Raw genomic sequence first — 25,737 nt, forward strand, 5'->3', positions numbered from 1 at the left:
AGATCATGACCTAGGCAGCAGTCAGATGCTTAACCAACCGAGCCATCCAGCTGCCCCAGAACTGCTCTACAACCTGAGGCTCCTTCCACTCAATCCTTCCTTCCCTCTTCCCTGTCACAGATGTCCCTGCATCACTCTCCCTGTCTACTCCTACTCCCTTTCCTTTCTCTTTCATAAGCACTCCCTCCAGTAAATCCCTTGCACATCTAATCTCTGTGTCTGCTTCTCCATAGATTCAAACTGATACACTTACACAAGAGTTTAGCCCATTAGATTAAACTCACAGCTGTTTATAGCAAGTACAAACAATTTCTTGAAAAACTATATAGATCAATAGATGGCTTACAATTAGAACACTTCTTTCAAAATTAATACTAATGCAAATTTACATGTAAACTATTGAATGGTTTTAGGGTCTTAATGAGCAATCACAATTTCTCCTGGGTTTTTGATCTTAGAAGGTACATCTATCTATTATATAAGTGCCATTTTCCAGCTTTGGGATGATGTAATTATGTACAGCAGAACTTTCTTTCTAAAACTATTTATAAGTTTTATGATAAAAGCAATTCATAATTCAAATTCTACTTTTCCACTTGTTCTTAGCTCTTAATGGTGATTGTGAAATATTAAGGGCCTGTGTTTCTATGTGCTGTTAAGTAAAGCATATTGGCAGAAGTAGATACAGAAGGTAAAAGGACTAAATAAGTAAAAGAAACATAGTTCATGATTTATTAATATTTTTCCTCATACTGGCAGCAATACTATAATTTTGGTGTACTTTATTTCTGGCGCAAAGCAAAAATAAATGGAAACAACAAACCCTAGGCATTCCCCAAAGCCAACAGATGCTGGACCAAATTCACCTACCTTGTGTCTCACAGACCATTCTCTTCCATGGTGAGAAAGCTGTGGATTCCTTGAGTATTTTTGTTTTGATTTCCCAAAATAAATATTAGTTGTATTCATTTGGCTTTGGACAAAATCATACAATGCCCATCAAGAACAATGAAAGGAAGTTTCATTTGGGAAAAAAGAAGTACCATTATACTTTCTTGGCTTATTTTTAAGTCCTACACTTTGGAAGATATCCAGCACTTAATAGAAAAAACCTTCATATTACATTGTTGACAATCAGTATCAAGTATCAAAATGATACTGAACCGTTGAAATATCAAAAATGATACTTTTCCATTGTAGTAAAAGAGCTCCATTTTCTCTAGAGTGATTGTGAACTATGACTCTAGGTTGACATAAAAGTAAATGTAACAGAAATGTAAATATTAGATCCTAATAATTTTAAATGTTTTAAGGGATAAAAAGTAGGACTTTATGGAAATAATGCTGCTTGGTGTGTGTGTGTGTGGTATTTATTTTTATTATCCAATGAATGTATTTAAGTGCAAATACTTGCAAAGGACATCCACTTATTCCATTAATATTTACTAATTTTCCACAATGTGCCAGGTACTATTCTAAGTTTTAGAACATTTGAAGATCCTTAAAAGGGGAGATGACCCCTTGTTGGGCCTTAAAGACATCTTTAGCTCAGTTATTAGAAAGTAGAAGTCTACTAATTTTGCCTTTTGATTGAGAATTTTATGTGTCATTAAATCCTGAAATATGTTGTTCATATCAGTTCTCTTTCGGTACTATTGGGCAAGTTATGTCTAATAAATAACAATTAGGACACCAATCTGCTGAATGATTCTGAAAAATACTTACTAAATCTGAAGAAATTCTAGAGAGAAGAGAGAAAATAAACAGGAGGAAATTATCAAAGAAATAAATCAAGAAGTTTTCTTAGAACCAAAGGACAGAAGTTCTCTAATAAGGGACTTATTGAATGGCCAGCAAATTAAATTTTAGAAAGGCCCATAGCAGGGTACATCATGCTCTGGGGAAAAAAGAGAAGACTCTAAGAACTTTCAGGAAAAAAAAATGCATCCCATTTCTTGAGACCAACACTGGAAGCTAGAAAATAGTGGTAGAGTGTCTTAAAAATTCTCAAGGAATATTCTTCTATTTAAAAAATATTTTATTTATTTTCTTTCTTTCTTTAATGTTTATTTATTTTGAGGGTGGGAGGGTGAGGGACAGCAAGAGAGAGAGAGGAGAGAGAGAATCCCAAGCAGGCTCCATGCTGATACGGGGCTCGATCTCACAGACTGTGAGATCATGACCTGAGCTGAAATCAAGAGCTGAATGCTTAGCCGACTAAGGCATCCAGGTGTCCCATTTAAAGATTTCATTTTTAAATAATCTCTGTACCCAATGTGGGCCGAGAACTCACAACCCTGAGATCAAGAGTTCTATGCTTCACTGACTGAGCCAGCCAAGTGTCTTGGAAAATTATCTCTAATCTAGAGTTTTATACCTAGTCATTTAATCAATTAAGCATATAGCCGGACTAAAGACAATTTCAGACATATAAAATCTCAGAAACTTTGCTTTCTTTCTTAGGAGTTTGCCACCAAAAAGAAACAGTAAGCTAAGAAAAAGGAATCACTGATTGAAAAGTGGGAGAAAAGCCAGAAGGACAAAGAGCCTACATCCTAGGAGATCTACCAAAGGAGAGAGGTGAATATGATACCCAAACTGATAATGAAGCAGGTTCACAGATGACAGCTGTATAGGAGGACAAGAAAACAAAAGATAGAGAAGGGGTGGAGGGGAGGTGGGTTCCAACAGACACACAAATTGGAAATGATAGCTTTTCTGATGAGTTTGAACATATTAAGAGAAAATATATTCATTCATAATAAATATTTATTTAGTGACCAAGTGAACAAGATAGTGAACAACATACTACTCTCATTGAGCTTTCATTCTAGCATAAAGAGTAAGATAACAAGCATAATGAATAAAGTTTATATTAGAAGGCAATAAAAGGTATGAAAAAAGAACAAGTAAAACTGGGTAAGGAAGATTATAATTGCTCTAGGTTGGGGAGAAAAGAGTGTTTATTACAATTTAAGATAGGATAGTGAGGCTAGACCTCACCATAAAGTGACATTCAGCCAATACATGAGGGGAATTAGGAAATTAGTCATGTGGCTTCAGAAGAACTTGCCAGGCAGAGAGAATGGCCAGAGGGGGTAGACAAATGTGAGAGGGGTAGATGCCAGAGCAGTAGGAGAAAATGAGGTCAGAGAGGTAATTTTTTTTTTTTCACTATAGTGACTGGGGTTTCTCTGAGGGAAATGAAGACCCATTGTAGGAGGGAAATGGTTTTTCATTTTAAGATGATCGCTCCAGCTGCCATGTTAGAAAAGACTTTGCAGATAAGGGTGGAAGCAGGGACATAATATGGAGACAACTGGATTGCCTAAGGAGGTAATTTTTCCAGTAGTTCAGGCAAGAGATGTTGGTAGCACAAACTACCAGGGCTACATCTGGTGTATGTAAACTACAGTGGTACCTCTGCTGAAGGGCTGAAAGAGGAATTACTAATAGTCACATAAAAAAACTAAACAAAGTTAAGAAATGAGCCAACTATTAACTATAGGAAAAACAGAAATGGTATAAGAAAAGAGAGATGATTCTAATAGTCCTTATAACTCAGTTATAACTATGTTTATGTAGTTATAATCACCTAAATCAAATATGTTAATTTAATCAAATATTATCATATGGTTATATTGGGAAGGTATATGGTGAGAGTAAGGTTAGTTACCCTACATTGAGCCCTTACATATCACGTTAAAAAAAATAAACCCAATAGAAAAATGTGCACAGAATATAAACAAATAATTCAAAGAAAAAGAAAAGACAAATGGGTCTTAAATTTATAAAAAGAAGTTCACCTTCCCTCACATAAAAGAAAGGAAAATTAAGACACTGAGATATCACCTTTTACCAAGTTGATTGATAATGATCCAGAAGTTTGATTAACACTGTGTTGGGGAGAATATGGGTAAACAGGCATTCTGAAACATTTTTTTGGGAGTATGAATTAGTATAAATTAGATTATTTGAAAGAACAAACATTGGAAATGCTCTGAATGTCTGATTAAACAAATCAGGTGACTGATTAAATAAAGGCATATCTATACAGTGGAATACCACATGGCTGTATAATAAACTGAGGAAGCCTTCTGTATAATGATATGAAAAGATCTTCAAAATGTATGTGTTTATATGTGTAAATTTGTATATGCATGAAGGATGCATAAAAACTAATGTCATTTGTTACCCTTGAGTAGATTTAGTTATCTCAGGGACAGAGGTGGAAGGAAGACTTTTCATAGTGTACACCTTTGTACTTTTTGAATTTTAAACCATGTGATTGAGTTATATACTGATTAGAAAAGACTTTCATTAGCTGAATTATTTGTCTTAAAACTACATATGAAAAACTATATATGCACAGCACAGAGAAAATAAAAATTAAATTAAAAACTACCTGTTACATAAGAAAAAAAGGAACAAATTGTGCAGAATGATTTCCATTTTAGAAAAAACTGTCTTCACATAGAGATACACACATTGATAGAAGCATGGAAAAGAGTCTAGAAGGAATCAAAGCTTACTAGTAGTTATTAATTCTCAATTGTTTGAATTAAGGGAATGTATACCTTTGTATTTAAAAATAATTTTTAAAAATTATGACACAAACTAAAATTTAAAAATAGAGAAAAACTCTGACTTACCAATATTGTAAAGAAATCTTCAGATGATGGTTACAGGAGGATGGGGCGCCTGGGTGGCTTAGTCGGTTAAGCGTCCGACTTTCGCTTAGGTCATGATCTCGCGGTTCGTGGGTTCGAGCCCCGCGTCGGACTGTGTGCTGACTGCCAGCTCAGAGCCTGAAGCCTGTTTCAGTCTGTGACTCCCTCTCCCTCTGACCCTCCCCTGCTCACTCTGTCTCCTAGAAAAAAAAAAAAAGTTCTTAAAAAAAAAAAGAAAACTAATAATGTGAGGAAACTGAAACACATATACTACCTTTGCTTTAGCCTTGATTCAACTGAACAACTGGCTCAATTAGTCAATTTCTTAAAACCTCTAGTATAAAATCTCGGTTGCATATATAGAAAGTCCCTGCAACTGGGATTAGAAAATTGTTTGGCCTTTTAAACTTCACTGCTTTCCCTCTTATCGTCTGTATATAATCAACTAAAATTATAACATATAACTACCACTTGACTCTAATAAGGATAGTGGAAATAAATGGACTAAAAGCAATGAAAAGGTTCATGATCAATGTTCTGGTCCATTTTGGAACGAATCTTAAGGGAGGGAAACTGGAGAGCCGTTAACTTTTTTTCTTTTTGTAACACAATTTAAACATACAGAAAAACTGCAAGAATAGGACAGAGAACACCTGAATACCATTTATTCAAATTCACCAACTTTTAAAATTTTGCTGCAGTTGCTTTATCATTCTCTTTCTAGATATTTTGCTTTATTTTTTCCAAAGCACTTGACAATAGTTTGCATACATCATGCCCCCTAGCTCTTCATACATTAGTATATACTTACTAAGAAAAAGGATACTCTTTTATATAATTATCACAAAGTTACCAAATGTGGGAGCTACTTTAATCTATGGTCCATATTCCAACTTTGTCGATTGTTCCAATAAATATTCCCTAGCATTTTCCCCCACCTGGTACAAGTTCCAGTTGAGGATCATATATTAACTTCAGTAGTTAAGTCTTTACTTCCTTTTAATATGGAGCAGTTAGTTCCTCAGCACTTTTTTTAAATCTTTCATGATGGTTATTTCATAAAATGTTCCTCAGTATGGGTTTGGTTGATGTTCCCCCATGATTAGATTCAAGTGATATGACTTTCTGAGGATATCACATCAGGAAGCACATGATTACTGATGAAAGTGTTGCCTAGTTTCCCCACTGTATAGTTACTATTTTCCCCTTCCAGCGAATACACAGTATGTGGGGGGATACTCTGAAAACATGAAAATATGCTGCTTTTCATCAAGCTTTCCCCCTGGATTTAGAATCCATTTAATGATGTTTCCCCAAACCCATCTCTTCTACAATAGTTGCAACTCTGTCACTCTTTCTGTATTTAATCATGGGCATTCTCTTTTTAGGATCATCTTTCCCCTTTCCCTCATTTCTCTCTTACATTAATACAGACTCATGGATTTTATTTTATTCAGTGGATCATAGTTCATTACTGTTCTTATTTTGGTACTTGAGTTATACCAGTTTTGGCCAATGAGAGGCGCTTTTAGCTGACTCTTGTGGACATGCCCCCATTTTGTTTTCTGAGCATTCCTTACTTCTGGCATAAGATGGCTCAGGTCATCTTGTTCTTCCTTCCCTAGCCCTCAAATTAGCTGTTTCTCTAAGAAGCTCTGGTTACTTTCCATGGGGACAGGTATTTAGAAGTCAAGATCTGGGCAGGGAACCTCTAAGGTTGAAGTTAGTTTTTTTATTTTTAAATTTTATGTTGTTTTTTTAAGTTTGTTTTTGAGAGAGAGAGAGAGAGAGAGAGAGAGAGACAGCACCAGCAGGGGAGGGTCAGAGAGAGAGAGAGAGAGAGAGAGAGAGAGAGAGGGAGACAGCACCAGCAGGGGAGGGTCAGAGAGAGAGGGAGACACAGAATCCGAAGAGAGGCTCCAGGCTCTGAGCTAGCTGTCAGCACAGAGCCCGATGAGGGACTTGAACCCACGAACCGTGAGATCATGACCTGAGCTGAAGTTGGACTCCCTACCGACTGAGCCACCCAGGTGCCCAGAAGTTAGTTTTGATCATAAAATCAAGGGGGTGCCTGAGTGGCTCGGTAAGTTAGGCATCCGACTTTGGCTCAGGTCATGATCTTGCGGTTCGTGGGTTCAAGCCCTGCATAGGGCTCTGTACTGACAGCTCAGAGCCTGGAGCCCGTTTCAGATTCTGTGTCTCCCTCTCTCTCTGCCCCTCCCCAGCTCATGCTCTGTCTCTCTCTGTCTCAAAAACAAATAAATGTTAAAAAAAATTAAAAAAAAACCAAAAGGAACATATATTGGTTTTTACAAATCATCACATATATGGCTGATTTAGCTATTTCCTTTTTCCCCTTTGTGGTAAGAAAAAAAGAATAGCTTGTTTTCTGGATTTTTCTTATTTACTTGAATTTAATTAGCTCTGGCTACAATTATTAGCAAAGAATGCTCCCTGCAACAGTAACTATGGATCCTCAATGTCTATATTCAAATATGGTGTATCATATTCAAAAGAAATTTGTGATGGAAGACTGCATAGATTTTGAAATACATACTATCACATAATCTGTGGAATCCTGTAGATAAGTGTAATGCAACATGGGACATCTCATTGAATTCATTTTAAAGAAATTGAATCAAATCTCCATGAAATAACACTTTCTACAGTAGATGCTTGTTGCAAAAGATGTTTTGCTTTTTACGGTGCTGTGATATGTTGGAAATTGCTGTGGTAATGTCTCATATTATTTTTATTTGATAAAGGCAAATGAACTATAAAATGTTTGAAATAAGTACATCCATTTCTATTTTCACTGAATGAAATTAAATATGTACTCTGTCTCTTGATAATACAAATCTTTCAACAGTGATATACTTTTCAACTATTGGAGATGAAATAAATCATATTTTATGTGTGATAGTACTAGGGGCAAAGACCAAATCCATTTGTTTGTTGCATGTATTTCTCATTGTATGGGAATCACCTGGGTCACTTTTTTTTTTTAAAATGTTTTTATTTATTTTTGAGAGTGAGACTGAGAGCATGAGCAGGGGAGGAGCAGAGAGAGACGGTGACACAGAATCTGAAGCAGGCTCCAGGCTCTGATATGTCAGCACAGAGCCTGATGCGGAGCTCGAACCCACTAACTGTGAGATCATGACCTAAGCCAAAGTCAGCCGCTAAACCCCCTGAGCCACTGAGGCGCCCCCCTGGGTCACTTTTTAAAAATCCGAATTCCTACATTCCTGAGCACCACCCTGGTCCACTTAAACAGCATATCTCATGATCCAGAAATCTGTATTTTTCAATTTTCTCCAGGTAATTCTGAGATATTTGATCATTAAACCGATTTGGGAACCATGGAATGTGGCAAAAAAGACATTTATACCAGATGTAAGTCTCATTATATAAATAAGCTGCCAAAGGGCAGGAACTGTGCTTCTAAATTTTTATAAGCTCAGCACCTGTTATGAGCCTTGCCTGAAGTAGGCATTTAACATATGCCTATGAAAATAATTCTGACCTCAAATTTTATTGGAGTCTTGATACCTACTTTGTGCAGGGAATATAAACCCACTTTAGGGATATTCTATATTCATGTGGGAGGAACTACTTTGTACAGCAACTTGAATGATGGTATTGGATTGGTGGACTGATTTCTAATGCAGTAGTTATAACCCTGAGTCTTCTAACTTACCCAATGGTTTTGAAGAATGAAGAAAGAATACTCACATTTATGACTGGTGTAGTCTGTAAATTTTCTCTGTCTTGTTCCTCTTTCCACTAAATGTTCTACTTGTTGACAAAATGGCTAAACAAAAAATAAAATAGTAGCTTACATTTGTATGATATCAAACAGCAGTTCTCAAAGTGTGGTGCCAGGACTCTTGGAATTCCTGAAACGCTTTCAGGTGACCCATAGCTCAAGACTTTTCCCACAGTAATAATAAGCTGCTATTTGCCTTTATCACTCTCATTCTTGGAGTGTACAGTGGAGGTTGCCAGAGGCTACATGATATGTATATCGAAAGATATTAATGAAGAAAAGATATGAGAAGTAGCTTCTTCTATAACCTGGACATTAAAAAATTTACAGGAATTTACAGGCTGTTCTATTTTTTTTTTGGAAAATTAAGTTATTATTCACAAAACATTATTTATGTCAGCATGTAATGGGTTTAATATTTTTAATGACTGAACGTTAAAATTTTTAGTTTTAATTTCTAATATTTTAAGTATTGATAGGTATAGTACACATAAAAGTTGTTTAGAGTCCTCAATAATTTTTAGGAGAGTAAAGGGGTCCAAAAAGATGAAGAAGTTTGAGAACAAGTGATTTATGTTTTTACATGTTATTTAGTTTTATACAGACAAATATTAGAATTAAATTAAAATTAAAATTAAACTTAATCTAGGAGCACCTGGGAGGCTCAGTCGGTTAAGTGTCCGACTATGGCTCAGGTCATGATCTCGCAGTTTGTGGGTTCGAGATCCAAGTCAGGCCCTGTGCTAACAGCTAGGAGCCTGGAGCCTGCTTCATATTCTGTGTCTCTATCTCTCTCTGCCCCTCCTCCACTTATACTCTGTCTTTCTCTCTCTCTTAAAAATGAATAAACATTAAAAATTTTTAAATTTAATCTAAAGTTAGACTAAATTACACCAACTCTTAAAAATAGATTTTCAAAGCAGGAAACAACCTCCTTGACCTCCACCACAGCAACTTCTTANAAGAGTGAGCAGGGGAGGAGTAGAGAGAGAGAGGGCAACAGAGGGATCTGAAGCTGGCTCTTTTGCTGAGAGCAGACAGCCCAATGTGGGACTCAAACTCACAAACCGTGAGATAATGACCTGAGCCAAAGTTGGATGCTTAACCAACTGAGCCACCCAGGTTCCCCCAAAATGGATTTTTGTTTGAGGTACCTGGATGGCTCAGTTGGTTAAGTATCTGACTCTTGGTTTCAGCTTAGGTCGTGATCTCATAGTTTGTGGGATCTAGCCCCCTTGTTGGGCTCCATGCTGGCAGCATGCAGCCTCCTTGGGATTCTCTCTCTCTCTCTCTCTCTCTGCCCTCCCCTGCTCAAGCTCTCCCAAAATAAATTTAAAAAATGGATTTTTGTCCAATTTCTATGTAATGATGATTTAACTTACTTTTTTCCCTTGTTCTGACAAGCAGTTGTCTTAGCTACTATTTAAGGTTCTATGAGAACCTCAAAATGGTCCACAATAATCTATGACACAACTTGAAATTTCCATTATGATAGTTAATAGACATGTTGCCTGGGAAGGATATCATGATAAGTGTCTGCTAATAAATGGGGAAAGATTTCTTTATGAGACTTTTCATTTAACAGTAAGCGGGCTCTAAATGGAAAGAGACAAAGGGAAGGTTATTTTGATAGTTATTAGTAGCTTACGGGCTAAAGTCTCCAGCGGTGTTACTTAGCAAAGAGAGCAGTCAAAAAACCCACAGAGTAGAGGAAGTGGTAAGGTTTCTAAATTCTAAGAAGCTTCAAGGTCAGGAAATAGGGAAATTTTACTAGAAGCCTAAACCTAAATACAGTTCAAAAGGAACAATTCCTAACTCACTGTGGTCCAGTTTTCTTTTCACTGACTTAGTGAACACGTAAACGGATTCTTTGTAACTTACTTGTGTGTGTACACACTCCTTGTGTGTGTGCTGGGGAGGGTCGGGGCAGGAGGGGACCAGAGGAAAAGCCTGAGAATTTCTGGCAGCCCTTTCGCTTTCCCGCCTCAATAATGAGGGGGCGGGGCCCGAGGCCGGGGCGGGGCCCGAGGCCGCAGCGGGGCGGGTTGCTTTCCTGTCCCCGCCCCAACTCTAGTTCTCCGTGCCCCTCCCACACGCATTTCGCCATGATCCCAACAGGCCCAGCGGCTAGGAGAGTCACGTGAGGGTGGGCGGTGGAGGTGGAGGTTCTCCTCCGCTGGTTTTTCGTCTCTATGGTTGTCAGAGGTGGGCGGCTTTGACCCAAAGGCATTGGCAGCTCCGGTGCTGACAGGTGAGTCCTGGATCCTTAAGGGTGTGAAGGGACAGACATTTAGGGAAGGCGAAAGGGAAGGCAAGTTGAAACAGTTTTAAGGGATCTGGCTGGTGGTGTATTGGCTTTGGGATCCGGCGACTTCTCAGGTCTGGCGGCAGAGCTGTCTTCCCTGATAACGCGCAGTTCAGGGACTTGAGAGGAGTCCTTAGTCGTGCCTGCTTCCCGTCCTCCGCTTTTTTTAACCTCACCTCGTCCCTTTTCGCTGTCCCGGGAGATCTCCCAGTGCAGAGTTTCCAAACGCGAGATTCACTTGGACGCTGACGTCCCTCTCTCTTCGGGCAACCTGGACACGCACGCGTACACTTGACTGGTTTCGCCGGGATTTGTTGATGTGGATGGACGTGGGTGATGGAGTTTACATTTAGATCTCTGATGGGTAGAAATACTAATTACTGAATCGAAAAAAGAAGTAGAAAATCAGTGGGGACCCGAAGGAGTAAAAACATACTGCAGGCTCCTTGGGCTGTTCAGGTTTTATCTTTTACGATGCTTTCCGTTTTCATTCTCTCCAAGTTTTCTTTTCACCATCCCGTCCTGACCCACCATAGAATGTTTTGAGAATGAGCCGAGTGTTATTGACTCTATGAGAATGTTGAGAGGAGTTTAAAACGGACTTTTCTTTACGTTGCCGTTTCCGCAGTCTTACAGTTTCTTTTACTTCCCTTTCAGATGCCTAAAAAGTGTTGTAAGTATTTGTAAATGTAACAAGAATTACCATTTTATGGCCAAGGGACTAGAGTAAAATATTACCCCTGTGGTACCTGGAAAGACTCACTTTCTTTGTTATTTTACAAATGTTTTTATTTTTGTTTTTTGGGTGGTTTGGCTATACCTTTGTTTATGTCAAAATACCCCCTTAGGTCCTGTGTGCAAGTAATCTAGCAGTAGAAGAAAGGAGTTTGCTGACAAAATGAACCAGGTTGGTGTTGATAGATGTAGGAGAGTTAAAGTTAAACCAAATGACTAATAAAACGCCAGCATCTTGAGACATAGGTATCACCCAGGATGAGCAACATGCTCTCTCTCTGGTGTTGGACAAGGAAGTGAGTTTGTTGACTATCACCTTGTCTTAAAAACTTTTTAGAACTTTCCACCTGTTTTTGAGAAGATTGTGCTGGCCTCCAGCTACTCTTTATATTCACCCTTGATAGATGATTATCTCTTCTACTTAAGAACTTCACTCTGGCCATCTAATTATGTCTGGCCATCTAATTATGTCATCGACACCCTCTAAGTGTCCTTACTGAAAATTGTAAAACACAGAGTAATACAAAAAGTGAAGGTTCAGGAATTGGTTCTGTGCTTGGGGAGAAAGGGAAAGAGTGATAGAAGCTAATTAAAAGCAAGAGAACAAAAGCATGTATTGCTATGTTCCTTTATAATTTGTAGACCATTTACTATATTCAGTATACTTTTTACATTCCATGGATGTGATTGAGACTGACTTTTCTATATTTAAGAATAAACAACTGTATGTAACTTCTCCCATAACACCATATTATGTGAAATAATTATAACTGAAAGATTTAACTGACCCTTCAGGTCTTATATTATTTAGAATTAATTACTGTCTAATTACTAAAGTAATTGATAAAGTTATTAAACCTGATTTGGTCACCTTAAATCTTTAGTTTTACCTTTTGAGCAATTTTTGTAATGGTGGCAACACTCGCTGAATGTTAACCAGTATTTTCCATATTGAGTTGTTTAATATTTCCCTTTTTGTTTTCAAGTTTATTTATTTATTTTGAGAAAGAGAAAGGAAGAGTGAACAAGTGGGGAAGAGGCAGAAGAGAGGGAGAGACAGAATCTCAAGCAGGCTTCATGCTGTCGGTGCCAAGAAGGCTTGACGTGGGACTGAACCGTGAGATCATGACCTGAGATGAAATCAAGAGTGTGGTGCTCAGGGTGCCTGGGTGGCTCAGTAGAGCCATCTGGCTTCGGCTCAGGTCACGATCTCGCAGTTTATGGGTTCAAGCCCTGGTACCTACTTCGGATTCATGGTCTCCCTCTCTGTCTGCCCCTCTCTTGCTCATACTCTGTCTCTCTCTCTTTCTCAAAAATGAATAAACATTTAAAAAAAAAAAAGAAAAAAGAGTGGGATGCTCAATTGAGCCACCCAGGCACTCTTATATTTTCCTTTTAAAAAGGGAATCAATTCTTAAAGTTTACTTGCACCCTTTTTTCGCCACTCAAAACAAAAATAGCTTGGGTTTATGCCAAGTAAAAAAGTTGATTCTTTTAAAATAGATTTTCTGTATGCTATTGTAAATTATGAGAAAATTGTTAATGCTTTTAAGACATTAAATATTGTTATGTGAGCAATTTTGAGAAGAAAACACAGGGACGGTATTTTTAAATGTTTTATATTTCCTGTTATAAAAGTGTATGTGCCTATTTTTGAAAAATAGGAATATTATGAAAATATAACATTGAGTGTTGAAATTCTAATTTATCTTTTCCCCTGCCACCCGGTAACCATTAGTTCCCTTTGCATATATGTGAATCAGTGTGGAAAAGTAGAGTCTCAAGTAAAACTCCCTGGGAGAGACGGCCCCAATAGCGTCAGGCCTACAGCCTACAACCTCAGAAACTCTGAAAGAGAGAGAACTTCCCTTTCTCTGTGATTCCAGCAAACTGCTGTATGGGGATTTCATTAACCTGATGTAGGTCATTGCCCATCCTGTGGTCAGAGAGATAGAATGCTTTGTGTGGCCAAGATTGGATCTTGTTCTCACCACGGAGTGGAATAGGGGGATACAGTTTTAAACTACACGAATTAAGAGTAGGCAGCATCAGGGTTCCTGGCTGGCTCAGTAGTAGAGCATCCCCCACTTGATCTTGGGGCTGTGAGCCTGAATCCCACATTGGGTGTAAAGTTTATGAAACTGAGGTGTCATTTCCTGGAGAGGGGAGAAAGATTGCTGGGACAGGCAAAAACAACAGATGTTCACTGATATAATTTTATATGTATTTGGTTTTTTTTTTTAGTTAAGAGAACTTGCTTTCCTTACCAATATAAATTAATTATACTTTGCAGTTTGAGTGTTAGTGGAATTTTTTAACATCTGTTATTTTATTAATTTATAGAACTTGAAATATAAACTCTTCAAGTATCATATATTTGTGCTGTTGTTATATGTTTAGCCCCGTGCTCTGGAGTATTCAGTTTTTCTAACTTTAGATATATTGGTATTTGCTAGTTTGTTAAAATCGTTTACTGATAAAAATTTTCCTGTAGGTGAACTTAACAAATTGCAGTTTTATAAATAATAAATAAAAAAGTTTTGAATATTTAAGTGTATGTAGTCAGTATGGTTAAATGCTTGATTCTTTTAATTATTACGTGTTTAAACATTTGTTAGTATAGAAACTCCTTCATTTTGAGCATTGTATGAAAAAGATTATAATTGTCACTAATTGCTTTCATTGGGGATTAACTCTAAGACTATAGTTAACATTAATGTCTGGTTTTGTACCTTTATGGATTATTCTAATGGTTTATTATAATTTAAGAGAAAATATAATTGAAACAATATGAAGTTACATATTGTTTACTGTACTGTTTTGATTTTGTTTAAAAGAAATGTTAGCCGTTCAGTTCAATGGACATTTGAGCATTAATTGCTAACATTGGTGTCATAGGCTTTAATTTAGACAGATTTATATTCTAAAATCCAACTCCATCACTTCTTTTTTTAATTAAAAAAATGTTTATTATTTATTTTTGAGAGAGAGGCAGAGTGAGAGTGGGGGACAGGCAGAGAGAGAGGGAGACACAGAATCCAAAGCAGACTCCAGGCTCTGAGCTGTTGGCACAGGGCCCGATATGGGGCTTGAACCCATGAACCATGAGATCAGGACCTGAGCTGAAGTCGGAAGCTCAACCAACTGAGCCACCCAGGCACCCCTCAATTACTTCTTAAGTTACTTAATCTCTCTGAACTTGAGTTTATTTCATTTGCAAAATAGAAATAATATCACTTATCTCGAAGAGGTCTTATGAGGAGTAACTTAATGTATGCCAAGTGTCTGGGATGTAGTAGGTACTTATTAAATGTAATTGTTAATAAAAATGGCAATAAATAATATCTAGAAAGATTTTACTTCCCCAGTTTCAGAATGTTTACTCCCAGGGATTTTAATTTATGTATAGGTGTTAAGGGATTAATTAGATTTTTTCTGTTCAATTTGTCTTGATTTTAGTAGGTTTTTAAGTTCCATGTTACGTAGATAGCAATAAACTAAAAGACTGTTTAAACTACATAAATATTAGTGGACTGCCCAAGTATTTGAAGATGACCTAGTCCAAGTATGAAAACTGTTAGAATGGGGGAATATATTGCGAGAATTTTATACAGACTCTGAGCTCAGCAAAGTTTAATATTAAGTAGGTATTGCATTTCTCAGCTATGTGTTGAGCACCTCGGATGTTGAAATAAGAATTTGTGGCGACTTTTGATAATAGGCAGTAATAATAAAAATGGATTGGTTTTTACTTTTAAGGATGAGTTCAGGGTGATAGTTACATGAAGTAATGCTTTGAGAACATGTTATATTGGACACCAGCAGGTGGAAGAGATAATAGTTTAGAATGTTACTTGAAAAACTATAAAAGGCAGCTTGGAATTGAACAACTGTGAAAAATGACTGGCTTTAAATATAATTTTGATCTGGTTTTGGGAAATTAAATATTGCCGCATTGGGAGGAGAGGTGTTTTAGCCCTATTTATGAGAAAATAAATAGCTAGAAATGGATTAATCTTTTTTTCCCCAAACTAATAATCAGGTTTTTGCAAATTGTAACATTTCCTAGGCTAACTAATAATAAGTGGTTTTTACTGACTGTGAGAAAATTGAAAACTTCATGTAATCTTGGAGAAATATATTCATATAATTCATGTCAGGTGTGCTAATAATGTTTATATATCTCTTCAAAGTGATTTCATATTGGTCGTTTAAATATCCTCATACCTTGGTTGTTCAGAGTTGGCAGTTACTTTGTGTCTATTTTTTTTTTCTCTTGAGAGTGTTATGTGTGTGCAAGTGAGTGCGTGAGCAGGGGATGGGCACAGAGAGACAGGGAGAGAGAGAATCCCAAGCAGGCTCAGCACTGTCAGTGCAAGAGCCTGACATAGGGCTTGACCTCACGAACCATGAGATCATGACCTGAGCTGAAATAGAGAGTCAGATGCTTAACGGACTGAGCCACGCAGGCATCCCTAGACTGAGTGAATCTTGATGCCAGAAATAAGTCTTAATTAATCATAATATCCTGAATATGCAGCAGAGTGCCTGCCAACTATAGAAGCTCAGAACATGTTTGGTGAAGAGTAAGATATTTCATCTGCTTTAAAAATCAGAATAGAAATAAGATATAATTCAATAGATTTAGGCTGCACACTGTAACCTCTATCAGTCTGATGCACTTAGAAAACTTACTTAGAGACATCTAGAAAATTCCATCCACACTTTTTACCACGCATCAATAAACATGTTTTATTTGTCTAATATATACCAAGGCACTGGAGAGAGAGAAAGAGGAAAAACATTCCATTCGTTAAGGAATTTACAGTCTAGTGGTAGAGACAGCCAGATGAATTGATAATTACAACTGAGATTTATGCTAATTAAGATTCAAATTAAAAATTCAATTTATCGTTTCAGTAGACACATTTCAGGTGCTCAGTAGCCACATGTGGCTAGTGCTTACTGTAGATGTAGAATATTTCTGTTATCACAGCACATTCTGTTTGACAGAGCTGTTGTAGAACATTATACACTTGAACCTACATTCCCTAGTTTCAGATGATAGTTAATTTTCATTTCAGTCATCTTCCTTCCTTGTTGAAATAAAACTAGCTTTTAGATTTGAAAGTTGTAGTTTTTAAATTAGCTAATGAATTTTATAATACACTTCAAATAAAGCAGCATTGCTCATTTTCTCACGTCTTTGATCTGTGATAGCATTTAAATTAAGTAGTTTCAGAATTTCATTTTTTTAAAAATTTGTTTAAAGTTTATTCATTTTTGAGAGAGACAGAGACAGAGCGCAGGCGGGGATGGGGCAGAGAGAGAGAGGGAGACGCAGAATCTGAAGCAGGCTCCAGGCTCTGAGCTGTCAGCACAGAGCCCGATGCAGAGCTCGAACTCATGAGCCTAAGTCGGACACTTAACTGACTGAGCCACCTAGGTGCCCCTCAGAATTTGATTTTTAACTTCAGCATTGATATCATCTGACTTTCTATCCTAATAATTTCTGAGATGGCAGTGAAGCATAATGGTTAAGAGCAATGGCTTTGGCGTCAGAGAAACCTTCCTCTGCCATCTATCAGCTGTGACCTTAGGCAAATTTCCTGAAAGCATTGAGCTGTGGTGTCCTCAGTAAAATAGTACTTATTGCAATAATACTTATTGCAAGGGTTATAGAAGATTAAATAAGGTAACAGACATTAGGCATTTAGCAAAGTACCCCTCACAAAGTAGTATTCACTAAGTGCTAGCATTAAAGAGAATTTTGAGCAACCAGTTGTTTAAAGAAAACAACATTTTAGAAAGTAGGAGAAATTCGATTAGAGGCTGGGTATTAGAACATACCATGGAATTAATATGAAATTTGTTAAGTGTAAGTGTGACATGATTATGTGGAAGGAAAGTCTGTATATTTGGAGATATAGTAAAATATACAGCAGTGAAATGATAGACTGTCTTGAGAGTTGCTTAAAAATGATTCACAAAGACATAAGAATAAAAGGAATAGAAAAATTGGTATTTATAAGAATTTTTTAAATGTTTTATTTATTTTTGAGAGAGAGAGAGAGGGACAGCATGAGTGGGGGAGGGTCAGAGAGAGAGGGAGACAGAATCCGAAGACAGGCTCCAGGCTCTTAGCTAGCTGTCAGCACAGAGCCCGACACGGGGCTCGAACCCATGAACCGTGAGATCATGACCTGAGCCGAAGCCGGACACTCAACCGACATAGCCATCCAGGTGCCCTGAAAAATTGGTCTTAATAACCATTTCTGTTAAAGAAGGCTTAATAAGTATTATATTTACCTTCCTACCTGAAACAGCTACAGAGACAGACAAAATGAACAAAACAGTGGTTTCCTAGATTTTGGAAAGTGTGCAGCGAAGGAAGGTGATCCTTGAGAGATGGGAAACAATGGGGTGAGCTCTGGGACTGCTCTGGTGTGCTGCCTGGAGTTTCCCAGCTGTGAAGCAGGGAGGGGATCCCAACCAGAGCATAGTCGTCTCCTTGAATTGACACAGCCTGGGGAGGCCAAGGGAGCTGGGGTTGCAGGACAGAATACTAGAGAAAACTGAAAGGAGAGAGAACTTTGGACATCTGCAAAGGCTTCCCTTCAAGTATTGGATGGAGAACTGAGCAGTACACACATGTGAGGAAACAAAGCTAGGAAAAGAACCACCTGAAAAGAATAGAGAAGAGTACTCAAGAGTTTTTTGCAGAGGCCGAAATAGTGGTTGTTTTTTTTTTTCCTATCAGCCACAGTGGAAAATGTCTTAACAGGACAGAGGGGCTTTGTTTTAGTAGTGGGATAAAATTAAGTTGCTCCAGCCCAACCTAAAAAGGTTAAAAAAGCAAGACCTAAAAAGGTCAAACTATTTCTAAAAGACTTGATTATGTCCCAGAACTAAGCTCAAGAACAATTATAAGAATTCAAAAATACCTAGCACCCAACAAGGTAAAATTCACTGTGTCTAGCATCCAATCAGAAATCACTAGGCATGGGGCCCCTGGGTGACTTGTTAAGCATCTGACTCTTGATCTCAGCTTAGATCTTGACCTCAGGGTTGTGAGTACAAGCCCTGCATTGGGCTCCACATTGGGTGTGGAACCTACTTAAAAAAAATTACTAGGCATGTAAAGGAGCAGGAAAATATGACCTATGATGACAAGAAAAAAAAAAATCAGTCAAAAGCAGAACTGGTGACAGGTGATAGAATTTGTAGAGAAGGGTGTTAAAATAGTTTTTATAATTGTATTTCTTATGCTTAAGAAACTAAAAGAAATATTGAATATGTTAAATAGAAGCATGGAAGATAGAGAAAAGACCCAAATGGAACTTCCAGAGATAGAAACTATAATGTCTGAGATGAAAACTATACTTGATGGTATTAATGGCAGATTAGACATTGGGGAAGGAAATTTATACCAAAGCGCATGAAGTATACAAAATAATCTTGAAGAGCTTTTGCTGTAAGTACTTAATTTGACTCTGGTCAAGTTTTTAGATGTAACTTGAATTTACAAGAGATCAAGGGACTAGAGAAACATTGAAACCATGCTCTGAGGAAACTACTAGATAAATCTAGAATTTGAGAAATGCTACAATATACTTGTCCTGTTCTTTTTGAAAATTAAAGTTATGCTATGATTATACAACAATGGTGGATATACTTAATTTAACTGAATTGTATACAAAAAAGTGAAGAAAATGTTAAGTTTTACATATATTTTACCACATTTTTAAGTAAGTACCATTTTAATCATTTTTAGGTGTGCTGTTGGGAGGCATTAAGTTTATCCCCGTTGTTCTGTATGCATCCCCACCATTCATTTCCAAAACATTTTCTTTTCCCAAATGGAAAACTGTACCCATAAAATGGTAAATCTCTTTTTATTTCTCTTGCCAATCTCTGACTTTACCAATCTACCTTCCAGTTCAATGAATTTCACTAATGTAGGTTCCTTATATAAGTGGAATCTTACAGTATTTCTCTTCTTGTGACCAGTTTATTTCACTTAATGTAATGCTTTTAAGGTTCATCCATGTCATATGACATATCAGAATTTCCTTCCTTTTTTAAAAAATTGTTTTTCATTGTGGTAGAATACATATAAAATTGACCATCTTAACCATTTTTAAGTGTACAGTTGAGTGATATTAATCTAAGTACATTCAGGTTCTTGTGAAACCATCCCTGACATCCATCTCCAGAACTTGCAAACATATAGTAAATACATCGATTAAATAATAACTCTATATTACCACCTTCCCCAGCCCCTCGTAACCTTGATTCTACTTGCTGCCTCTATGATTTTGACCTCTCTAGGTACCTTATATAAGTGGAATCATACAGTGTTTAGTTTGTTGAGACTGATTTATTTCACTTAATGTAATATTGAATAACATTCATCCATGTTGTATTGTGTGTCAGACTTTTCTGCATTTTTATGGCTGAATGATATTCCATTGTATACATAAACTATATTTTGTTTGTTCATCTGTTGATGGACATGTGGGTTGCTTCCACTTTTTGGTTATTGTGAGTAATGCTGCTATGAGTATGGGTGCACAAATATATGTCTCTGCTTTCAGTTCATATAGACATATTCCCCAAAGTGGAGTTATTGGATCATATGATCATTCTCTGTTGAATTTTTTGAGGAACTGCCATATTGTTTTCCATAGCAGCTAGCTGTACCATTTTATATTGCCATCAACAGTGTATGAAGATTCCAGTTTCTCCAGTACTTATTTTTTCTGTTCATTTCCTTGATTTGCAAGATTTATGACTAGTCTTACTTTGCATTTTAATTATTTGCATTAAAAGGAAGGTATTTAGGTGTAATATATTTATATGATGTCTTAGTGAAATTTATGTTACATAATACGGTACAGTTTTTTTTATAAAGTATTTTTTTGATGTTTATTTTTGAGAGAAAGAAATAGAGCATAAGTGGGGGAGGGGCAGAGAAAGAGAGAGACACAGAATCTGTAGCAGACTTCAGGCTTTGGAGCAGTCAGCACAGAACCCCATGCTTGAACCCATGGGCATGAGATCATGACCTGAGCCGAAATCAGACGCTTAAGAGACCGAGCCACCTAGGCATCCCTACATAATAGAGCTTTTATTTGAATTATGACCTCAACAGCGTCCTGTTATTACATTACAAACAAACATTTATTCATAATTTACTGTGTATTGGACACTGTGCTCAGCTTTATACAAGCATTTTCTCATTTAATCCTCTTCATAGTCATTTGCAGTAAGTGTTATTTATTAACCCTGTTTTATGGAAGCACAAAGATGCCAAGTCAGGAATCAAACACAAATCTGACCAGGGTGCCTGGGTGGCTCAGTCCGTTAAGTGTTCAACTCTTGGTTTCGGCTCAGGTCATGATCATGCAGTTTCATGGGTTCAAGACTGTCAGTGCAGAGCCTGCTTGGGATTCTCCATCTCCTTCTCTCTCTCTCTCCCCCACTTCCGCTATCTCTGTCTCTTTCAAAACAAATAAACTTAAAACAAATAAACACAAATCTGACTGTCTTCAAAATGGCCAGGAAGAGGTCAAGTTAATAAATTAGATTACCTTGACACAACTTTCTGTTCCTCAGTTCATATAAACCAAGGAAAAAAACAAAAACAATACAAACTTATCTACATGTTCAGTAAAGCTTTACTTTATGATCTAATTTTGTCTGCTTTCATTAAATCCTAAAGTTGAAAACATCTTCAAGTAAGCAAGGGAAAATCTTAAAAAAGAAAAAAAGTACCTGTTTAAATAGAAATTGGAGTAAAGGTAAAAAAGGCAGGACAGTATGCAATGAAATATCTAATGTTGCTGTCAGCCTAGCAGGTTCATTTCTAGAGAGAACATAAATATAGACAGATTGTTATAAAAGAGTATCGATAAAGATGTCTGTGAAGATCTGCTGTGAAGACTAAAAATGATTCCACTGAAATTGTTATTTATGTTGAAAGAGACTTCCTTTGGCAGAAATATTTATTATTATTACAGATTGGTCCATAGTACTGATCAATTCTTTGCTGTTGAATAAGACTAAGTGGACCCACAGGTGAGTTCTGACTTGGAATTATTATTCCATTTTAATCCTGGTGCCCCATTTTCCATATCTGAAAATTAAATAATAGTACAAATGAGAGAGTATTCATTGGAGCACTTATAAAATACAGACTTTTCTGCAAATACAAGGTGACATGCTTATTAAATATTGATCCCTTGGCTCTGTCTTCAAGTATCATTTCTAGATCACAGTAGGATTTAGAGCTTTTAATTTAATAGGGCAGCCCATAAAGTACCCTCACTTCTCATTCTGTAGTGCATATAATGCACTATTGTTGATCAAAGTTTTGTAATTTCCTTATTTAAGAAAAATTTACTCTTCCTGTCAGTGTCAGTCTAAGTTAGGCTTAGTCGGCTGGTACTTTCACTGTACGTTCCCATGTTAAAATTTATAGACAAAGCAGACATACTTGGCAATCAAAGAATTAGCTGATTAGCAAATTACAAATGAGGACATGGTGTACATAGGCCATTTAAGGTTTATGCTGTTGTATGATTATATTAACTCAATCTAATAGCTTATTTGAATGGTTGAGTGTCATTAAACAATTTATATTGTGTATATTACAAATACATATAGCATATATAAAGATTACATGAAACATATGTACACTTTAAAATTTTTAAAAATATTTATTGATTTATGAGAGAGAGAGAGAGAGACAGAGTGCGAGGGGGAAAGGGGCAGAGAGAGAGGGACACACAGAATCTGAAACAGACTCCAGGCTCTGAGCTGTCAGCACAGAGCCCGATGTTAGGCTTGAACTCATGAACTGTGAGATCATGACCTGAGTCAAAGTTGGACACCTAACTGACTTAGCCACCCAGGGCCCCCTGTACACTTTAAAGAATAGTTATAGAAGTGAACTATATAGGTAACCATCACCTAAGCCAAGTAAGAGCACTCCTATCATCCCAGAAGTCCCTCATGTGCCTTTTCCTGATCACAGTCCTCTTCTTTTTTAAAAAAATTTATTTTTTTATTACAGTTTTTTAAATGTTTATTTATTTTTTAAAGAGAGAGACAGTGCAAGCAGGGGGAAGGGCAGAGAGAGAGGGAGACACAGAATCTGAAGCAGGCTCCAGGCTCTGAGCTGTCAGCACAAAGCCTGATGTGGGACTCGAGCTCACAAATTGTGAGAATAACCTGAGCCGAAGTTGGACGCTCAACTGATTGAGCCACCCAGGCGCCCCTATGGTGGATAATTCTTTTTATATGCTGTTGAATTTGATTTGCTAGTATCTTATTGAGGATTTTTGCATCCGTATTCATCAAGGATATTGACTTGTAGTTCTCTTTCTTTGCTGGATCTCTATCTGGTTTGGGAATCAAAGTGATGCTGGTTTCATAGAATGACTCCAGGAGTTTTCCTTCCATTTCTGTATTTTGGAATAGCTTGCGAAGAATGGTTATTAACTTGATTTAAATGTCTGGTAGAATTCCCCAGTGAAGTCATCTGGCCCAGGGCTCTTATTTGTTGGGAGATTTTTGATAACTGATTCAATTTCTTCACTAGTTATGGGTCTTTTCAGATTTTCTGTCTCTTCCCTTGTGAATTTTGGAAGTGTGTGTGCGTTTAGGAATTTGTCCATTTTTTCTAAGTTGACCAGTTTGTTAGCATATAATTTTTCATAGTATTCCCTGATAATTGCTTGTATTTCTGAGAGATTGGTTGTAATAAATCCATTTTCATTCATGATTTTGTCTATTTGGGTGCTCTGTCTTTTCTTTTTGAGAAGCCTGGCTAAAGGTTTATCAATTTTGTTTATTTTTTCAAAATACCAATTCTTGGTTTCGTTGACCTGTTCAACTGTTTTTTTGGATTCTGTGTTGTGTATTTCTGCCCTGATTTTTATTATTTCTCTTCTTCTACTGGGCTTGGGTTGTTCTTGCTGCTCTCCTTCTAGTTCCTTTAGGTGTACTGTTAGATTTTGGATTAGGGCTTTTTCTACTTTTCTTGAAATAGGCCTGGATTGCAGTGTATTTTCCTCTTAGGACTGCCTTTTCTCCATCCCAAAGTTTGGATTGTTGTATTTTCATTTTCATTTGTTTCCATGTATTTTTAAATTTCTTCTTTAATTGCCTGGTTGACTCATTCATTCTTTACTAGGGTGTTCTTTAACCTCCATGTTTTTGGAGGTTTTCCAGACTTTTTCCTGTGGTTGATTTCAAGTTTCATAGCATTGTGATCTGAAAATGTGCATGGTATGATCTCAGTTCTTTTATATTTATTGAGAGCTGCTTTATGAAACAGTATATGATCTATTTTGGGGAATGTACCATGTGTACTCAAGAAAGTGAATTCCGTAGTCAAGATGTAGAGTTCTAAATATATCTGTCAAGTCCATCTGGTTCAATGTGTCGTTCAGGTCCATTGTTTCTTTAGTGATTTTCTGTCTAGATGATCTGTCCATTGCTGTAAATAGAGTATTAAAGTCCCCTGCAATTAGTACGTTCTTATCAAAAAAGATCGCTTTTGTTTGTGATTAATTATTTTATGTATTTGGGTGCTTCTGAATTCGGTGCATAGACATTTATAATTGTTAGCTCTTCCTTATGGACAGATGCTGTAATTATTATATCATGCCCTTCTTCATCTGTTGTTACTGCCTAAACATTAAAGTCCAGTTTGTCCGATAAAAGTATGGCTACTCCAGCTTTCTTTTGACTTCCAGTAGCGTGGTAGATATTTCTCCATCCCCTCACTTTCAATCTAAAGGTGTCCTCAGGTCTAAAATGAGTTTCTTGTAGACAGCAAATAGATGGATTTTTTTTTTTTTTTAATCCATTCTGCTACCCTGTGTCTTTTGAAGGGAGCATTTAGTACATTCACATGCAGTGTTATTATTCAAAGATATGGTTTAGAGTCATTGTGTTCTTTGTAGGATTCATACTTGTTGTGGTGTCTCTGGTACCTTGTGTTCCTTACAACATTTCCCTCTTAGGATTTCATGTAAGGCTGGTTTAGTGGTGATGAATTCCTTCAATTTTTGTTTGGGAAAACCTTTATCTCTCCAATTCTGAATGACAGGCTTGCTGGATAAAGAAGTCTTGGCTGCATATTTTTCCTGCTTATCACATTGAAGATTTCCTGCCATTCCTTTCTGGCCTGCCAGGTTTTAGTAGATAGGTCTCTTACTACTCTGATGTGTCTCCCTTTGTATGTTAGGGCCCTTTTATCCCTAGCTGCTTTCAGAATTCTCTCTTTGTCCTTATATTTTGCCAGTTTCACTATGATATGTTGTGCAGAAGACCGATTCAAGTTATGTCTGAGGGGAGTTCTCTGTGCCTCTTGGATTTCAATGTCTGTTTCCTTCCCCAGATGGGAAAGTTTTCAGCTATAATTTGTTCAATTACCTCTTCAGCCCCTTTCTCTCTCTCTTCTTTTGGAGTTCCTATGATATGGATATTCTTCCATTTGATTGCATCACTCAGTTCTCGAATTCTCCTTTCGTGCTCCTGTATCAATTTCTCTCTCTTTTTCTTGGCTTCCTCTTTTTCTATAATTGTATCATCTTATTTACCTATTCTCCTCTCTGCCTCTTCAGTCTGTGCAGTGGCTGCCTCCATTTTATTATGCACCTCATTTATAGCATTTTATTAATTCATTATGACTAGTTTTAAGATCCATAATTTTTGTATCAATAGCATCTCTGCTGTCTTCTATACCTTTTTCATGTCCAGTGATTACTTTTAGGACTATTGTTCTAAATTCTTGTTCAGTTATGTTGCTTATATCTGTTTTGACCAAATCTTTAGAAATCACTTCTTCCTGGAATTTCTTTTGAGGAGAGTTCTTCTGTTTCATCATTTTGGCTAGCTTCCTGACTCTTGTCAGTTTTAAGAGCTTGTTATGCACTCTGCACCTGCAAGTACCGTAGATTAAAGGAGGCTTAAAGACTGTCCAGGGCCTGTCCATTCAGGAACTGTTCTTTTAATGGTGTCTCTTGGTCTCTCTTGTTGTGACTTTGGTTATTTTATTTCGCTTCTTGTAGTGATATTTGGTACTCTCCACCATGTGTACCTTGGTTTATTTCTTGAGGTAGCCCTATGAGGCTGTCTTCTTAGTGGACTCCGTCTCTTTTCCTCCTAGACTCTTACAGTTTAGAGTCCTTTGGCTTCAGTCTTCTTTGTTTGAGAAATGCAGGCAGAAGTATGGAAGTCCCTAT

General features: G+C 37.0%; 2 protein-coding genes across 4 annotated transcripts in view; one reads left to right on the forward strand and one right to left on the reverse strand.

Moving 5' to 3' along the window:
* MCU (mitochondrial calcium uniporter) overlaps positions 1-10,396 on the reverse strand; it is a 259,384-nt gene extending 248,988 nt beyond the window's left edge. The window contains exons 1-3 of the mRNA XM_077778643.1: positions 10,321-10,396; positions 8,406-8,484; positions 4,653-4,870 (exon numbers count right to left, since the gene is read on the reverse strand). The gene's annotated coding sequence lies outside the window, so the exon portion shown is untranslated. The remainder of the gene's footprint in view (positions 1-4,652; positions 4,871-8,405; positions 8,485-10,320) is intronic.
* A 188-nt stretch (positions 10,397-10,584) lies between these two features.
* MICU1 (mitochondrial calcium uptake 1) overlaps positions 10,585-25,737 on the forward strand; it is a 238,544-nt gene continuing 223,391 nt past the window's right edge. For 2 of the 3 annotated variants that reach the window (XM_077778570.1, XM_077778572.1), the window contains exon 1: positions 10,585-10,690. The gene's annotated coding sequence lies outside the window, so the exon portion shown is untranslated. Of the gene's footprint in view, positions 10,691-11,592; positions 11,652-25,737 lie in introns of those variants that run through there. The other variant, XM_077778571.1, reaches the window with a different exon arrangement.

The sequence above is a fragment of the Crocuta crocuta genome, unplaced genomic scaffold, assembly GCF_008692635.1.
Source record: "Crocuta crocuta isolate KB4526 unplaced genomic scaffold, BGI_CrCroc_1.0 scaffold167, whole genome shotgun sequence".
Taxonomy (NCBI): Eukaryota; Metazoa; Chordata; class Mammalia; order Carnivora; family Hyaenidae; genus Crocuta; species Crocuta crocuta.